At 54.3% G+C, this 15,081-nt stretch overlaps 1 pseudogene; it reads right to left on the bottom strand.

The window, feature by feature from the left end:
* Positions 1–6,980: 6,980 nt before the first annotated feature.
* LOC136327983 (glutathione S-transferase P-like) lies at positions 6,981–10,034 on the bottom strand (annotated as a pseudogene).
* Positions 10,035–15,081: the final 5,047 nt, after the last annotated feature.

Genomic DNA, 15,081 nt, shown 5'->3' with positions numbered 1-15,081 from the left:
AACTAATGATTGATGCTTCTCATCTCTCCATTCCTGTCTGTCTGTCCCTGTCTATCCCTCTCTCTGACTCTCTCTCTGTCTCTGTTAAAAATAAATAAATAAATAAATGTCCTTGTGCATCAAGGCTTGCTCTCTGGATGGATAGATAGATAGCCTACTGGTTCTGTTTCTCGGGGGAACACTGACTAATGCACTGTTTGAGCAGAAGAATCACCTATCAGGCCCTGGCCAGGTTAGCTCAGTTGGTTGGAGCATTGTCGCGATACACCAAGGTTGTGGGTTCAATCCCCAGTCAGGGCATATGTAGGAATCAACCAGTGAGTGCATGGGTAAGTATAACAACAAATTGATACTTTTCTCTCTCAAATCAATCAATAATTAAAATTTTTTTAAAAAGGGAGAGAGAGAGGGGACTGGCCCTGGCCAGTTGGCTCAGTGGATAGAGCGTTGGTCCAGTGTACAGACATCCTGGGTTCAATCCCTTGTCAGGGCACACATGAAAAGCAACCATCTGCTTCTCTTTCCCTCTTCTTCCCCTTCTCTCTTTCCTACTCTCCCACAGCCAGATGCTGGATTAGTTTGAGCATCGACCCCAGGCGCTGAGGATAGCTTGGTTGATTGGAGCATCAGCCCCAGATGGAGTTGCTAGGTGTATCCCAGTCAGTGCATATGCAGGAGCCTTTCTATCTCCCCTCCTCTCACTTTAAATAAAATAAAATAAAATAAACTTAAATACAACTTAAAGTAAATTATTATTCACTTCTAGAACTAAATGATCATTTTTAAAAAATCATCTATCAGAACTATCACCAAGGAAATAGCTCTTAAAACTGTTGTGATTAGAGCAATCAACTTGGTTTTCATTCATTAAGTGTTGAACTAATTCAAAAAGGTATATACATCCCTGTGTTCATTGCAGCATTATTTACAACAGGGGTCCCCAAACATTTTACACAGGGGGCCAGTTCACTGTCTCTCAGACCGTTGGAGGGCCGGACTATAAAAAAAACTATGAACAAATTCCTATGCACACTGCACATATCTTATTTTAAAGTAAAAAAAACAAAACGGGAACAAATACAATATTTAAAATAAAGAACAAGTAAATTTAAATCAACAAACTGACCAATATTTCAATGGGAACTATGCTCCTCTCACTGACCACCAATGAAAGAGGTACCCTTCCAGAAGTGCTGCGGAGGCTGGATAAATGGCCTCAGGGGGCCGCATGTGGCCCGCGGGCCGTAGTTTGGGGACCCCTGATTTACAACAGCCAAGATAGGGAAGCAACCTAAAAGTCCATCAACAGATGCGTGAATGATGAAGATGTGGTACATAGACAGAGTGGAATATTGCTCAGCCATAAAAAAGAAGGAACTCTTACCCCTTGCAACAACGTGGATGGGCCTAGAGAGTATTATGCTAAGTGGAATAAGTTGGACAAAGAGAGGCAAATGCCGCACAACTTCGCTTCTTTGTGGAATCTAAGAAACAAACTAAATGAGCCAACAAAACAGAAGCAGACTTGTAGGCACAGCGGGCAAACCGAAGGCTGCCAGACGGGAGGGGGTTGGGGGCTGGGTGGGACAGGTGAGGGGAGTGAGGAGTACAAGTTGGTAGTTACAGAACAGTCACGGGGATGTACAGTCCAGCATGGGGAATGCAGTCCGTAATACTGTTACAACTATGTACAGTGCCAGGTGGGTACTAGACTTACTGGGAGGATCCCTTTCTAAGTTATATAAATGTCTAACCACGAAGCTGCAACTAACGGTTAACACCTGCAACTAATATAAAACTGAATGTCAACTGTAATTTGAAACACTTTTAAAGAATACATTGATTTTAAAAGCTGAATAATAAAACACTTTGTTTCAAAAACTGGACTTGGATTGGAGGCCACAATGTAGTAATATTTGTTTTGTTCTAGACTCAAGCTCCTGAGTGATTACTTGGCTAAAAACGTTAAACTTCAACTTTTGCTCGAGGTCGACTCACCGCCTACCTTTTTCTCGTGCTCCCGTGCTTATTTGTACACAATATGGTGAAAGAAGACGGGAGGCATTCCCAAGGCACGGCAACAGCGTCGAAGCCGATGGCGATGGACATCTGCGAAGCTGGCTTCTTACAGAATTGATTTTCACGTTTGGTGAACACTTACGATGCACCAGGCACGCTGCTAAGTGTTTGAGATGTATCTTGTTTGGGTCTCTTGCTCAAGATCACCCAGCAAGTACGGGGCAGAGTTGGGACCTGAAGTCAAGTTCATCACCTGCTCTCGTAACCGCGGTGTCCGCCCCCACCTTCACCGTTGACAAGTTGCCCTGGAAAAGGTAATTACTGGAACGCAGGGTGGGTGCTCGGCCACCCCGGGCCCACAGTCAGGAGTCGGGATCACGGAAGGAAAGACTCTTGTTTGAAGGATGTGCCTTTGTTTCAAGCACTGACCATCATTCTTGCTAGTGACCTCAGGGACCTCAGACCTCAACCAAAGGAACCAGGAAATCTCTGGAAAACAGCTCATCAAACCTCGGAGTGCCCGCCCTACCTTGCCTGCTTTGAAATCTCCCCTTTGTCCCACTTTGTGGCCGATGGTGTTCGCTTGGTTCTGACTAGGTGTCTATTGCTGCATAACAAAGTACGTACCTCAAAGTTTAGCTGCTCAAAACAGCAAGCATTTATCTCCATTTCCGAGTCAGAAATTCGGGAGGGGTTCGGCTGGGTGGTTGTTGCACAGGATCTGTTTTAAATACAGGTTTTGTTATTAATAGGTGTGGCAAGGCCAACAGAGCAGGAGGCAGCTGCCTCCAAAACGGTAGTTTATTGCAGATCCCTAAAGAACGGGCACGGCAGGCATGGGGGCCACACGGGGAGGCACCAGGGTCGTCAGGGGGGCAGAGGGAGACAGAGAGCTGTGGGCAGGGGTGTTCACTGTGGTAAAGGCTAAGGAGCGGCTAGCTCAGCAGGCTCTGGACACAGGGACTGCCCCGGCCTTGGGCTGGTCAGGGCAGGGAAAGGGGCCCAATGTGTGCGTGCCCAATAGAGGAGGCTGTTGGGGGCGTCGGCTCTGAATCAGCTGGTTTGTATCTGAGAGGCAAGCTGCTTACCGTCTCAGGAATGAGCTAACCCCAGGAGGGGCCGCCTGTCCAGAGTCAGCAAAGCCCCAGATAGTAAAGCAGCAGAGTACAGAAAATAAATGACGTGGTCCATCCAGTCTCTCATGAGGTTGGGGTCAGGATGGTGGCAGCGGCTGCCGCCCGCAGAAACTCCACTGGGCTGGAGGACAGTCCCTTCCAAGGGGACTTGCTGGATGGCGATTTCCTGCTGGCTTTGGCAAAAAGCTTCGACTCCACACCCCCTTAACCTCTCTGTAGGGCTGCTTGAGTGTCCTCAGGACATGGCAGCTGGCCGCCCTCAGAGCACGTGACCCAAGAGCAGGGGGGGGGGGGGCGAGGAGCGAGCCGCGGACCCTTTCAGGACCTAGTGGTCGTTCTTGGGTGTCCGGCACCGTTGCCTCCACCGCACCTGTGGGTTAGCGGCCGGTCGCTATGTCCAGCCACGCTTGATGCATAGGGAATGAGGTTCCAGAGGTTTGTTTGTTTGTTTGTTTGGAGTCAAGTTTTTTGTGTTGTTTTTTTTTACAGAGAGAGAGTCAGAGAGAGAGAGAGTCAGAGAGAGGGATAGATAGGGACAGACAGACAGGAACAGAGAGAGATGAGAAGCACCCATCATCAGTTTTTCGTTGTGACACCTTAGTTGTTCATTGATCGCTTTCTCATATGTGCCTTGACCGCGGGCCTTCAGCAGACCGAGTAACCCCTTGCTCGAGCCAGTGACCTTGGGTCCAAGCTGGTGAGCTTTTTGCTCAAGCCAGATGAGCCCGCTCTCAAGCTAGTGACCTCGGGGTCTCGAACCTGGGTCCTCCGCATCCCAGCCCGACGCTCCATCCACTGCGCCACCTCCTGGTCAGGCTGGAGTCAAGTTTTTCTTTAATTAAGTTGTACTGCCGGAAGTTAGACAAAACAACACAGAAAGAATGGGGAGGGAAAGAACTTTGGATTCTGGAACTCTTACTCACTGTGAAGGCCCTACAGAGGTGTCCCTCCCTCCCACACGTGGATCATCACCTCATCCTGCGCATCCTTCTTGATAAGGAAAGGAAAGTTCCTGGCTGTCGTCATGAGAATGTCAGCTGCTTGCTCTGTGGCGAGGAAAGGAAGAATGTGGGCAACCGTTCTCTTCCCTTTTTGGAAACACATGATCTGTACAAAGTGGTCATCACTTGGCCTCTCTTGTCCAGGTCATCTTCCCCTTAAGTTGTCGTACATGCCACAAACTGTGTGCTTTCTCTCTCCCATCAGGGCAGGTCGCTCTTCTTCTAGACTCAGCAGATAACGCCGTTCATCATCCTCCACATCAAGGAGTAAACTGGAGGTTTTCTCAATTATGACAAGGTTTTTCGTCTCTGGTCCCGAACCTGTTTTTCTTTTGTTTCATCATCCTCACTCCGAGATGTCACAACAGCATCAATCATTTTCCAGGGACTATTCACACTGGAGACGGCCAGCTTTCCCAAAGAGCCCTCAAACTGAACTCAAGGTTCCAGAGTTTGAGGTGAACATTGCCAGAGGATTTGTGAACATATTTTGAAACTGTCACGGTCTCTTTCCTCTGAAGTCCCAGAAAACTCAACTCCAGGCCTGACCCGTGGCGGCGCAGTAGATGGGGTGTCGGCCTGTAACACTGGGGTCGCCAGTTCGGATCCCTGGGCTTGCCTGCTCAGGGCACATGTGGGAGTTGATGCTTCCACGGAACCCTGGGCTTGCCTGCTCAGGGCACATGTGGGAGTTGATGCTTCCTGCTCTTCCCCTTTCTCTCTCTCTCTCTCTCTCTCTCTCTCTCTCTCTCCCCTGTATCTCCGAAGGTGAATAAATAAAATCTAAAAAACAACAACAAAAAACCCCAGCTCAACTCCAAAAGGGAGTTGCGAGCTCACAGGAACAAGCCAGGGGAAGGACAGAGTAGAGCTGGTTTCTCAGGAACTAGAATCGTGGACCTCACACACTCACACTCACACACACTCACACGCACTCACGCTTCTCTGTACGTAGACCCCACTCTTAGCCAGAACCAGCCCCACCGCCCGTCTGAGTTCCGTCCTCTCACCAGGTGCTCCTGTCTGGGACAGTCCCGAGGACTGGTGGGCCCAGCTGTGCTCTTGGGCTCACCCCCTCGGAACAAACGCTGTGCCTGAGGCTGGGACTCCATAAGTTCCCTCTGTTGGGAGGACAGCACAGCACCAGTGGGAGATGAGGGGGCCTGGCAGGGTTGCCAGGTTGGAGCTGAGTGACCGTCCCAGATTGCAGCCCTGCCTGGGCCAGATTGATGAGCCAAAGTTGCAGTGGCCCTATTTTTGGAATAATAGGAAAAAACAACTGCTTCAAACTCTCAAAACGGTAACTTTCCACAGGTGTGGCCTCATCAGTGGGTCTATTTGAAGACTTAAGTGTCCTGTCGAGACGGAATCTCTGGGAGGCCACCCCTTCTCACGCTGACACACGTTCGAGCCAGAATCGATCTTGGGGGTGGCAGATGAGTGGGCTAAACGTCTTCATTCAATTTTCTTTTCCTTTTCTTTTCTTTTCTTTTCTCTTCTCTGCTCTTGTTTTCTCTTCTTGTTTTTCCTTTTCTTTTTTTCTCTCCTCTCTTTTCTCTTTTTTGTTTTTTGAGAGAGGTTTAGGGAGAGAGACAGACAGGAACATCAAGCTGCTCCTGTATGTGCCCTGACTGGGGCATTGAACCATCAACCTACCATTCCATTTTCAACCCTGGGTGCCGCTCTTAAGAACAGGGCTCATGCCTACAGGACCCCCAGCTGTTACCCTGGCCTTGTTCCATCTGGAGACACAAATGCTGTCCCCTCACCTTGTCCCGAGTTTTTCCAACGGGAAGGTTTGGTGTTCAGGTGTGGTTTCGTTGCCAAAAACACCTCCCAGACCATCACCTGGTGGTCGTTGGGGGTAACTGTCTCCCAGGTTCAGTGAGGCGGCCGCAGCGGCACACGCCCGCCCAACTCTGTCCCCAGTGTGTGGAGCTGGTGAGAGCCAGCCGGGGGCGGAGGGTGGGGGTAGATGCGACTTATGCTATTGTTTCTAAAATTCTCCGTGCCTTTGAGTTTATTTCAATCAGGATATTTAACATTTAACTTACGTTAACATTTTAAATGATCGCTTCATTTGTCCAGAGCACACTGGAGAGCATTTTCTGGGCTGTTTGGAAAAAAAACAAGGTTTGGCAGTCAGGGTCCAAATTCCAGCCCTGACCTCAGTGTTCTCGTCTGTAAGATGAGGTCTTGAGAGCTCTCGCATGTCTGGCACATGGGAGGTGCTCGGTAAACAGGGTGGCACTGTGACCGCCGGAGACGTCAAGGAGGAAACAGGCTCAGAGAGGACCAGCCGCTTGTCCAAGGCTGCACAGCTGGGGAAGAAGAGACGGGGTCCTGACTTCCGACTTCCGGTCCCAGCGTCTGGGTCCAGGGAGGGAAGAGTCCTCGGGCGGCTCACAGGGGAGCACTGGGGGTCGGGGGCGAGGGCAGGCATCCACAGCCTGTCGGGAGGGAGAGGTGGGGTGGACTGGCGTGGGCAGGCAGCGGGACACTCCCGCCCGGTGCTCACGGGGGCTCCCTGAAGCTGAGGGAAACCTGTGCCCTCCACGTGGCTCCCCGAGTAGCGGGAGTCTGGCCAGAGCTGCAGACCGGCCTCCAGCCATGCACCTGGTCCTGCTAGCCTCCTGCCCCGCTGCCGGGGGTGACCGTGGGTGACACACAGGGCGACGTGCTTCAGTTCTAATGCCTTTCGGGGCCCAGCCACCCGGCCTCCCAGCCCAGCCCTCCTTGGCCCTGATGCCATCTGGGAAGGAGCAGAAGGTCCCCTGTGCCCACCTGGCCCCTCATTGACAACACAGCTTTCCTCTCACCACGTTCACTGGTTCCGAGAGGCGGCCCCTCTCCCTGGTGCTGCTGAGTGGGCTCCTATCTTTCGGGCTCCAAAGACAGAGCGGTTCACATGCTGGAGGGAGGCCAGGAAGGCCTTGAGCTTGGGCCGGGCCCTGAGGCGAGCCGTGTGGGCCAAGAGCAAGGGGAGGGAGTCCAGGCCGCCGGGGGCCAGAACCTGGTGAATCAGCAGTGAATCCAGGGGGTTGTAGTCTGTGGAGATCTGCAGGGCAGGGGCCGGGGGCCTTGAGCAGGGTCGTGAGAGATGGGCACTGAGGCCAGATCTCTGGCTGCTCCAGTGACCAGTCATGGTCCACTCTGGGCCTCTGTCTGCCCATCTGAGAAATAGACCCACAGTGGGCCCGACCCAGCAGGCACCTGGTCACACACAGTGAAGGCCTGGCACCCCTGGTTCTAGGCCAGCAGGGTCTCAGAAGGCCTCAGGTGCTCCAGCAAGCAGCTCTTGAACACTCCGGGCCTTGCCCTCATCCTGTGAGCGGGAGTGACCTGATGGGGCCAGGCAGCGTGCCTGGCCATACTACCTCCGCGCCCACCCCGTGCCCCTGAGCCCCAGCCCTGGCCCCCACTCACATAGTTGTGGTGGGTGAGGTGGCTACAGAGCTTTCAGGGGTCATCCACACCATTGCTCACCAGGTTCACCAGTGCTACCTCCTGCTGGTCTTTGCCATAGAGCCCTGGCCATTGCCAGGCAGTAGGTCAGATTCTATCTGCTGCATCACTCCCCCCAAATGCCTGCAGGCCTCGGGCCTGGGCAGCCAGGTCCTTTGTTCTGGAGGCCCGGCTCTGTCCAACTCTGCTGCTCCCAACTCCACGGGCCAGGCCCACACCTGCCCCTTGGGCCATACCCCTGGGCCCAGGGACTCAGAGTTTCCTGCCCAAATGGCCCTAAGCCCCCTCCTCAAAGTCTGCTCCCTGCAAAGGTGAACTAAACCTCCGGCTTGTTTCCCTAGGCCCGAGGGGTGGCTGTTTGTGGGGCTGGACAGAACTTGGCTGTGTGGGCAGGACCACATAGGGGCAGAAAGAGGAGGTGACAGGCTGCAGAAGGTCTCTCTCTTCACCCTCAGTCTTGCAGAAGTTAGGGCCCCACTGCACTTCTGCCCCCTTCCCTAACTGCCACATCCTCCTGGGACCGGGACTTTTCTATACCCCCTCCCTCACTCTGGCTAAAGGTGAGCAGCCACCTCCCTAAGCCATGTTCGACCACCTTGAAGACAAGGCCACAGGCCGACCCTCTGTAACCGTGGGCTTTCCAGATGCAGATGAAGCCAGAGCAGGAAGACACAGGCGGGAAGAGGTCGACTTGGAAGCCCCTGGCTGTACCTGCAAGGACGCACGTGGGGGCAGGCGGCCTCCTCTGAACTGCTGTCCGAGAAATGGGCACGGTGAAACCGTGAAGCACCACCCCGCTAGGCGCTAGCCTGAGCTGCGTTGCTCCTGCTCCGGGGGACCGGCCACCCCGGCCCCATAACCCAGAGCCCTCCTAACCCTGGCCTTGCCCCTTCCAGGGGGGCCACCGGACTGCTCTTCAGCCAGGCAGGACTCTGGTGGTGGCTTGTGCGACAGCTCAGTCCCCCGAACATTCTGCTGGGACCCATCAGGCACTTTTCTGGACCTCAGGACTTACCGAGGAAGTGGCCCAGATGGCACAGGATGGCATAGGAATGGTACAGGGTGAGGTCTCCGTCCTGGACTTGGGAAGCTGCCCGTACACCTGGGGGTGACACAGCTCAGTCAGGGGCGCTGAGCTCAGCTGTACCCTACCCTAGTTTTGCACCTCAAGGCACAGCACCTGAACCCATTGGGCACAAGTACTCACACAGGAGGCCAGAAGAGGGCCGCAGCCAGGTTTCCTCAGTCACCACCTCCTCCTTCCAGCACTACCCCCCCCCAGCCAGCAGCATGCGCATGGCCCTGCAGAGCCCGGGTGGGGGGACAGGAGTGTGGGGACAGGACAGAGGAATAGGATAAAAACCCTAACGTTGCAGCCTTCCGGGAGAGGATGGACTTCAGAGGAAGAATGGAGACCATGGCTCCAACACTGGTTTTGAGAGGGGGCCCTGAGCCCCACAGTGCCCCAGGAGAGACCAAGGAACAGCTGGGAGAAATCGCCCTGGCCACGCCCCCTCAGTTCCACTTCTGGCACTGGCCCAAGTCCGAGGAGCAGCCTGACTGCCCCGCCTGAGCCCCGCCTGAACCCCGCCTGTGCCCCGCCTGAGCCCGCCTGTGTCCCGCCTGTGCCCCGCCTGAGCCCCGCCTGTGTCCCGCCTGAGCCCCGCCTGTGTCCCGCCTGTGCCCCGCCTGTGCCCCGCCTGAACCCCGCCTGTGCCCCGCCTGTGTCCCGCCTGAGCCCCGCCTGTGTCCCGCCTGTGCCCCGCCTGTGCCCCGCCTGTGTCCCGCCTGTGCCCCGCCTGAGCCCCGCCTGTGCCCCGCCTGAGCCCCGCCTGTGTCCCGCCTGTGACCCGCCTGAGCCCCGCCTGTGCCCCGCCTGTGTCCCGCCTGTGCCCCGCCTGAGCCCCGCCTGTGCCCCGCCTGTGTCCCGCCTGTGCCCCGCCTGTGTCCCGCCTGTGACCCGCCTGAGCCCCGCCTGAGCCCCCCCTGTGCCCCACCTGTGCCCCGCATGTGTCCCGCCTGTGCCCTTCAGCCTCTCGCAGGAGCAGGTGCGGACCTCGGGCACGGAAGTAGATGGTGATAGAGGATGGCATTGGGAGAGACAGACAGACAGCAGGATGAAGTACTGCCCATGGGGCTGCAGGACTCAAGAGGTGGGCAGCATGGTGTCAGACCCTCTGGAAAGAGGATGACTCAGCCCGGGACTGCCCCCAACCAGGTCCAGACCCTACTCACCCGCCTGGGGTGAAGGACAAGTGCCCAGAAGCCGAGAGGAGCCCAGAGGCTTCTGCCCCGCCCCCCGCCCCAGTCCTCCATGCCCCATCCCGGGAACGCACCGGTCACTCTGCCGAGTGCCAGGCCAGGCTGGGTGTGCTGGGGGCAGGGCCAGACAGGCCTACCTGCTTCTCTGCATGGGTGTACCCTATCTGCAAGAGACCCCACACAGCCACTCTCTCCCCCACCCACCACTAAACACATGTAACTCCTCCGAGCCCACAGGGGGCCAGGACTGAGCACCTTGCTCGCTGCTGGGTCCCCAGCACCAGCACACAGTAGGTGCTCAGTAAATGCTTGTTGCATGAAGGAATAAAATTTCAGCAGACTTACCCATGCACATTTCCTCTGTCCATGATAATAACAACTAATTCTTAGGGTCTGATGGCTGTGTCGAGAACTTACAAATATTACAACCTTCAGCTTGGTACTATCCTTATCCTTGTTTTACAGAGGATGCAACTGAAAGAGAAAAGTTAAGTGACTTTCCCAAGGTCACACAGCTAGTAAATAGGATTGAAACCCAGGTCTGGATGGCTTCAGGGACCACACTTTTAACCCTCATTTTTTTCTTCTTTAAGGTCTATCAGATCCAAACCATTTTTGGACTGAGTTTAAGTGCTCTGTATCCTTCAACTACAGCTGGCCCCGGGGGATCTGGGCTGATGGAAAGAGAGGCTGGAATGAGCAGGACCTCCTCAGACAACACAGGGGCTTGGGCTTGGGAGTGAAAAATACCAGGTGGCAGGAAGTCAAGTGAAGACCAGGTGGCCAGAAGGCACTCGGGATAATCTGATTGTCATCCCCTCTCCACTCCCTGCTCAAAAACGCAGGGGTAGCTGATTTTATCTCCCTTCTCACTGCTTGCTTCCTTGCGGATGTGAAACCACTGACCCTCATGTATATTGATTGAGGTTGGATGGCTCTGCGGCCTTCCTGAGGTAGTGGGTGTAAACTACACCTTCATCTCGCCCCTCCATCGCGGTATGAACATAGTCACCGGACAACGCAGCAGGGAAATGAAGTCATGCGACCCTGAAGCGGGAAGTTTTATACATTTTTTTATTTATTGGTTGATTTTAGAGAGACAGAGAAAGGGAGGGAGGAATTGAGAGAGAGAGAGAGAGAGAGAGAGAGAGAAGCATTCATTTGTTGTTCCACTTAGTCGTGCACTCATTGGTCGCTTTCCCTACGTGCCTGACCGGAAATAGAACCCACAACCTCAGTGTTTTGGGATGACACTCTTGACCAGAGGTCCCCAAACTTTTTACACAGGGGGCCAGTTCACTGTCCCTCAGACCGTTGGAGGGCCGGACTATAAAAAAAACGATGAACAAATCCCTATGCACACTGCACATATCTTATTTTAAAGTAAAAAAAACAAAATGGGAACAAATACAATATTTAAAATAAAGAACAAGTAAATTTAAATTAACAAACTGACCAGTATTTCAATGGGAACTATGCTCCTCTCACTGACCACCATTGAAGGAGGTGCCCCTTCCGGAAGTGCGGTGGGGGCCGGATAAATGGCCTCAGGGGGCCGCATGCGGCCCGCAGGCCGTAGTTTGGGGACCGCTGCTCTTGACAGACTGAGCTAACCGGCCAGAGCCTGAAATGGAAATTTTTTCAAAATGCCTGCCTTTTTCCACAAGCCCACTTTGTACCCAGCTTATGAAAACAGCCAAGCAGGGCCAGCCCCTGGGCCAGTTCAGAGGACCTTCCTTTCCTCTCAGCTGCCTCCCTTGTGCTCCAGCATAAGCTTAATAAAATCTGTCTGGAAATTTCTCTGGAGTTTCTTCTTGTTTTCTGTCTTGGGGAATCCGAGAACCCCAATGCTGGGAACACTCCTGGACCTGGGACGGCTGTGTCCTTCCCAGCAAAGTCCAGTGCCTGCCTACCAGTAGGCCCACCCGACACTTGCAGCCCAGTCTTCCTAACTGCCCCTACTGGAGGCAGGCGTGTCTGGGGGAGGCTCTCAGGGGGTGTGGTGGTCTTCCTTGAAAACTGGGGCCTGACAGAGGCCCTGGCCGGTTGGCTCAGCGGTAGAGCGTCGGCCTGACATGCGGGGGACCCGGGTTCGATTCCCAGCCAGGGCACATAGGAGAAGCGCCCATTTGCTTCTCCACCCCCACCCCCTCCTTCCTCTCTGTCTCTCTCTTCCCCTCCCACAGCCAAGGCTCCATTGGAGCAAAGATGGCCCGGGCGCTGGGGATGGCTCCTTGGCCTCTGCCCCAGGCGCTAGAGTGGCTCTGGTCCCGGCAGAGTAACGCCCCGGAGGGGCAGAGCATCGCCCCCTGGTGGGCAGAGCGTCGCCCCTTGTGGGCGTGCCAGGTGGATCCCGGTCGGGCACATGCGGGAGTCTGTTGACTGTCTCTCCCCGTTTCCAGCTTCAGAAAAAAAAAACGAAAAAAACAAACAAAAAAAAACGGGCCTGACAGAGCTGGATGTCTTTACCTAGTCTTCCTGTCAGAGCCACAAGAATAGGAAGGGATGCTTCTCAGAGGCATAAGTACCCACCCCAAAAGTGGGGTGAAAGCTGTCACGCCTAACTGCCAGCATCCCTTAGCTTCATTTGAGTTCACAGCTGCCTGGGGCTGGGAGGGGTTGGGGGAGGTTGTGCCAGAGCTGAGTTATATCCCTGATCCACAGCTGGAGGAACATCTGCTCAGCACTTATCAGCTTACAAAGAGCTTTTATATAAATGATCTCATTTAATCTCTACAATACGCTGGGAGGGAGGGTATCCTGTTCCCATTGTACAGACAAGGACAGCAAGGCTCAGAGAGCTTCACCACCTCAAGCATCTACCCCCTCTCTCTGTGCACCAGCTCCACAGACCGGGGAGTAGGGGAGACCCCTGCCATCCAGGGTGCCGACTCCTGGAGCTCACCCCCGTCCAGCCGTCCTGCTCAGGTCCCCGGGATAGGCTGTCATTCAGCATGGCTTGGTACTGTGCTATACCAAGCCTGGCTATTTTTACCTACAGTCCTCTGGTTCCATGGACCCAGCCTGTGGCCTGGCTCCGTGGCCACCCTGGGGCCTCCTGCTCTGGGGCCCAGAGGCAGCTTTTCTGTCCCAGTAGGCTGGGCACCTCCCTCTGTCCAGCCCCCACTCCAGGTCATGTATACATCAGCACCTGCCTTTGGTAGGTTTTTAAATATATATAAATAAACAGCTTTATTGCTACATGAAATTCACCCTGATAAAGTGGACCTTCTGTCATTTTTAACGTATTCAGTGTTGTGCAACCATAACCACTCTCTAATTCCAGGACATTTTTCTTTTTCTTTTTCTTTTTCTTTTTTTTTTTACAGAGACAGAGAGAGTCAGAGAGAGGGATAGACAGGGATAGACAGACAGGAACAGAGAGAGATGAGAAGCATCCATCATCAGTTTTTCGTTGAGACACCTTAGTTGTTCATTGATTGCTTTCTCATATGTGCATTGACCATGGGCCTTCAGCAGACTGAATAACCCCTTGCTCAAGCCAGCGACCTTGGGTCCAAGCTTTGCTCAAACCAGATGAGCCCGTGCTCAAGCTGGTGACCTCGAGGTCTCGAATCTGGGTCCTCTGCATCCCAGTCCAACGTTCTATCCACTGCGCCACCGCCTGGTCAGGCTAATTCCAGGACATTTTCATCACCCCAAAAAGAAACCCCATGCCCATTAGCAGTCGTTCTTCATTCCTCCTCCGCACTCCTTGGCAACCACTAACCTATTTTGTTGCTATAAATTTGCTTATTCTGGACACGTCATATGAAGGACATTATATACAATGTGGTCTGTGTGTCTGGCTGCCTTCACTGAGCGTGTTTCCGCGGTTCATCAGTGTTGCTGTGTGTCTGCGTGTCACCCCTTCCTACGGCTGGACAGTATTCCGTTGTATGAACATGAACATCTTCTTCACCCCTCATCCACCGAGGGACATTTGGGTTGTTCCAATTGTTCGCTGTTAGGTACATTAGCGTACAGATCGTGAGTGAACTTCTGTTTCAGTTTCCCGGGTCTATACCTAGGAGTGGCACCTCTCGGTCATGTGGCACCTCATTTTGAGGAGCTGTCAAACTCTTCCAAAGGAGCTGCAGCTTGTTGTAAACTCAGCTGGGGTCCAGCACCCAGGAGGGCACACAGAAGGCTCTCTGCAAACATTCGCTAAATATTCAGCCCCTCCAAAATGTTCTCCAACCCCTGGCCCGCTGTACCCTCTCCAGGGGGTACTGACCCCTGCTTCCCCTGAGAGCCTCTGCCCCCCATGTCCCCTCGACTCCTGCACCTGGAGCACTGCAGGTTCACAGCTGATCCCTGCTGGGGGCCCCAACGTGGGCCCAGGGCAAAGCCCAGGGTAAACGTGGGTGGGCGATGCTCCATCCTCTCAGCTCCTCCATGCAGCTCCCAAGCACTTGGAGACAGTCTGTTGGCCCTTTTCTGAGTTCGATGTGCCCGGCAGTGGAACCTCAGGCAGATGAGATGTGTCATGTGGGCCCAAACGCTGGCCCGGGTCTGGGTCCCAGCTGGCCTTAGGTGTTTGCAAAATGAATGCATGAATGGATGGCCGTGCGTGGACAAGAGAGGCCAGAGCCCGCAGCTCAGGTGGCAGGCCTCCGGCAGGATCTGGTTCCCTCGGACAAAAGCTGGGGGTGGGGGGCAGGTGAATAAATCATGAAGGCCTGGAGCAGGGCTGGGCAGGACAGCTGACCTCATTCTGGGAGGTGAGGAGCAGGCAGCTGGGTGGTAAGTAGATGGAGACATAACAAAGGGGCACAAGAACCAGTCGGGGCAGCCTAGGTCACCCCCGTCCTTTTCCCTGAGAAGCAGGAGGTGGGAGGTCAGCAGATGCTCAGGGGAGGTGCTGGTAGGACGTAGGACGGGGGAGGGGAACGCTCAGAGGTACCCTGTGGTGGGGGGAGGGGAGGGTCTGGGATGGGAGTGGGGGACCTGTCTTTCCCCAATCCGGGAGCTGGGAGGGAGGATGGTGGAGAGATTAGAAGAACAAGGATGGAGAGACAGAAAGACAGACCAATGCCCACAGATACCACTGGACGAGTGTCTACAGGGGGTCGGGGTAGAGAGAAGGGCTGCAGGCAAGGCAGACACGGAGCCACCACGGGGCAGGGGGCAGAGAGAGGGGCAGAGAGCAGGACAGAAACAGGAGGAGGGATGCGAGGAGATTCAGAAGTCCAGAG

Source organism: Saccopteryx bilineata, chromosome 1 (assembly GCF_036850765.1).
Source record: "Saccopteryx bilineata isolate mSacBil1 chromosome 1, mSacBil1_pri_phased_curated, whole genome shotgun sequence".
NCBI lineage: Eukaryota > Metazoa > Chordata > Mammalia > Chiroptera > Emballonuridae > Saccopteryx > Saccopteryx bilineata.
Note: the sequence above shows the minus strand (reverse complement) of the source record. Positions and strands in the feature narration are given on the sequence as shown.